We start from the raw sequence: 3,911 nt of genomic DNA on the forward strand, positions 1-3,911 counted from the left end.
CTGCTAAAAAAAAAAAAAAAAAAAAATACAAAAATTAGCTGGGTGTGGTGGCTGGTGCCTCTCAGCTACTCGGGAGGCTGAACCTGAGAGGCGGAGGTTTCAGTGAGCCAAAATTGTGCCACTGCACTCCAGCCTGGGTGACTGACAGAGTGAGACCCCGCCTCAAAAAAAAAAAAAAAAAAAAAAAAGTGCACTCTTACAGAGGCATTCTCAGCGACTATGTCATATAGAAACACATGGAAATAGATGTGGAAAGACACCTAGAACACAAAAACACACCCAGCTGTGGCCATTGACAGCTACAGGATACTTCGACACACCCAGAGTGGCACAGACCTCCTGATAGTGCCATCTGCCCCTATCTACCAAAGCACACAGATACACCCAGGCCCAACCAAAGGTAGATGCGGCAGTCATGCTTATGTGACAGAAACTCTGATCAAATCCACCTTCTGTCTATTCTATGCCTGCACCACACAGCTGAACATTCGTGATGGCTAGAGAAAGACATACAGCTGGGCACGGTGGCTCACACCTGTAATCCCAGCACTTTGGGAGGCTGAGGTGGGTGGATCACCTGAGGTCAGGAGTTCGAGACCAGCCTGGCCAATATGGTGAAACCCCGTCTTTAAAAAAAAAAAAGAAAGACATACAACCTTGACGCCTGGTCTCACTTTACATTTACGACCACAAGCTGGGCATAAAGGTGTGCGCCTGTAGTTTCAGCTATTCAGGAGGTGAAGGTGGTAGGATCGCTTGAGTCTGGGAGGTTGAGACTGCAGTAAGTTATGACCACACCACCGCACTCCAGCCTGGGCAGCAGAGTGAGGCCCTGTCTTAAAAAAAAAAAAAAAGAAAGAAAGAAAAGAAAAGAAAAGGGAAGCTCTAGAAAACACAGGCACCCATGTCTCTGCTCTCCACCTGTTAGTGTAGATGGACAGCCCAGGCGTCATCTAAAGCCAGTTCCTGCCCTGGTGCACAGGCCCCATCCCCTCCTTTCTCCTGAGCATTGCTCCAGAAAGTCTTCCCTCTGCTGTTCCACCATCAACATTCCCACCAGCACATAAACACAGTTATTCTCCATCCTAACAAAACTTCTGACTTCACCTCCCCCGAGCCCCCAACCCCTCTCCGGGATCAAGTAACTGCTGCCCAGTTCTTTGCTCCTACTTCAGAATTCCTGGAAAAAGCAAACAAAGTTGCCGTCTCCAGATCTTCCCTCCCATTCTCCTTTAGGTGCAATCCACTCAGGCCATTACCCCCACCCCTACCAGGGTCATTGTCAAGGTCACCAGTGACCACTGCATTGCTAAACCCAGGGTCAATTCTCAGCCCTTCTCCCCCTAAGCCTATTGGCCACCTTTGCCTCCCTCCTCCTCGACACCTGCTTCACCTGGCTTCAGGCTGCTCCCCGCACACTCCCTTCCCGTTCCTCCTCTTTCTCCTGCTCTCTTCCTAATGGAGAGCCACAGGGCTTAGGCCTTGGTCCTTTACTCTACTTTCTCTCTCTAGGGATCCTGTGTAGCTTTATGACTTAAATACCGTCTCTAAGCTGATGACTCTCATGTTTTCAATTTCAGCCCAGGCCATTCTTCTGAACTCCAGATCTGTGTCTCTAATTACTGGACCCCTTGGACCTATTAATATAATAGAGATGTAGTAGCCACCTCACATTCCAGGCATTTAATCAGAGCTCCATTCCCCCATGCTGCGGCCAAATCTACTTTACTCCCATCTTCCCATCTCAGTTGATGGTAGCTCAGTTTCCTGTTTTCTCAGAGCCAAAAATCTATAATCAGCTGGGCATAGTGACCCATGCCTGTAATTTTGGCTACTCGGGAGGCTGAGGGAGGAGGATATTTTGAGCCAGGGAGGTTGAGGCTGCAATGAGCTACGAATACACCACTGTACTCCAGCCTGGACAACATGGTGAAACCCTGTTTCCTAAAAAAAACAACCTATGGGTCCAGGTGCAGTGCCTCACGCCTGTAATCCCAGCACTTTGGGAGGCCGAGGTGGGCGGATCACCTGAGGTCAGGAGTTTGAGACCAATCTGGCCAACATGGAGAAGCCCCGTTTCCACTAAAAATATAAAAATTATGTGGATGTGGTGGTGGGTGCCTGTAATCCCAGCTACTTGGGAGGCTGAGGCAGGAGAATGGCTTGAACCTGGGAGGTGGAGGTTGCAGTGAACAAAGATCTCGCCACTGCACTCCAGCCTGGGTGACAGAGTAAAACTTCATCTCAAAAGAAAAAAACAAACAAAAAAACCCAATCTATGGTCATTCTTGATTATCTTTTTCATACCCTATGTCCAATTGGTCAGTATATATATAAAATATATCCAGTATGCAATGTCTCGGATATATTGGATGTCACCCTGGGATTACAGGCATGAGCCACTGCTCCCGGCCCCGCCTGCATTTCTTGATGGGAGGTGTCCGGGTCTCCTTGTGGAAAGGCATGTGGGATGGGAGGTATTGTTATAACCATCTGTGAAAAATACAATTTACCAAGCTTGGTTTTTTGTTTTTAAACCATAATTGTTTGTAGTATGTCTTCCTCACTCCTGGCCCCCAACTAGAATATGGCAGCACTCCACAAGGGTAGATAGCATTGTTCTGCTCATTGATCTATCTCCTAGCTCAAACTTCTAGAATAGTGACTGGCATACGAGTGCTGGGCTCCCTAGGGGTTGATTAAAAAAAATTTATTAGCCGGGCGCGGTGGCTCACGCCTATAATCCCAGCACTTTGGGAGGCCGAGGCGGGTGGATCACGAGGTCAAGAGATCGAGACCATCCTGGTCAACATGGTGAAACCCCGTCTCTACTAAAAATACAAAACATTAGCTGGGCATGGTGGTGCGTGCCTGTAATCCCAGCTACTCAGGAGGCTGAGGCAGGAGAATTGCCTGAACCCAGGAGGCGGAGGTTGCGGTGAGCTGAGATCGCGCCATTGCACTCCAGCCTGGGTAACAAGAGCGAAACTCCGTCTCAAAAAAAAAAAAAAAAAAAAATTTATTAATCAGGCGAGGTGGCTCACGTCTGTAATCCCAGCACATTGGGAGGCTGAGGTAGGCAGATCACCTGAGGTTGGGAGTTCAAGACCAGCCTGACCAACATGGAGAAACCCCATCTCTATTAAAATACAAAATTAGCAAGGCGTGGTGGTGCACGCATGTAATCCCAGCTACTCGGGAGGCTGAGGCAGGAGAATTGCTTAAACCTGGGAGGTGGAGGTTGCATTGAGCTGAGATCCCGCCATTGCACTCCAGCCTGGGCAACAAGAGTGAAACTCCATCTCAAAAAAAAAAAAATTATTAAATGAATAAAGAGAGAACAGAAGTCTGGGTGCAGTGGCTCATGCCTGTAATTCCAGCACTGGGAGGCTGAGGTGGGAGGACAGCTTGAGCCCAGAAGTTGGAGACCAGCCTGGTTAACAAAGGGAGACCCTATCTCTACCAAAAAAAGAAAAAAAAAAAAAAATGTGGGCATAGTGTTTCTGGCCTGTAGTCCCAGCTACTTGGGAGGCTGAGGTGAGAGAATCGCTTGAACCTGGGAGGCGGAGGTTGCAGTAAGCTGAGATCTCGCCATTGCACTCCAACCTGGGTGACAGAGTGAGATGCCATCTCAAACAAAACAAAGCAAAGCAAAACAAAACAAAACAAAATAAACGAAACAATAAAACGGTTAACTACTGTAAATTTCATATGGCTCTACTTAATATTTGCATGTCCCAAGGTAAGGTTAACGTGTGGATAGGAGATTGTGGGGTGCAGTGAGCCATGATTGCACCACTGAACTCCAGTCTGGGGGACAGAACAAGACCCTGTCTCAAAAAAAAAAAAAAAAAAAAATTTCGGTCCAAGTAGTCCATGAGCTTTTTGCTCAGCAGGGGGCTTTCTATTCT

Source organism: Sapajus apella, unplaced genomic scaffold, assembly GCF_009761245.1.
Source record: "Sapajus apella isolate SASKATOON/1434 unplaced genomic scaffold, GSC_monkey_1.0 scaffold12, whole genome shotgun sequence".
In the NCBI taxonomy this organism is placed as follows: domain Eukaryota; kingdom Metazoa; phylum Chordata; class Mammalia; order Primates; family Cebidae; genus Sapajus; species Sapajus apella.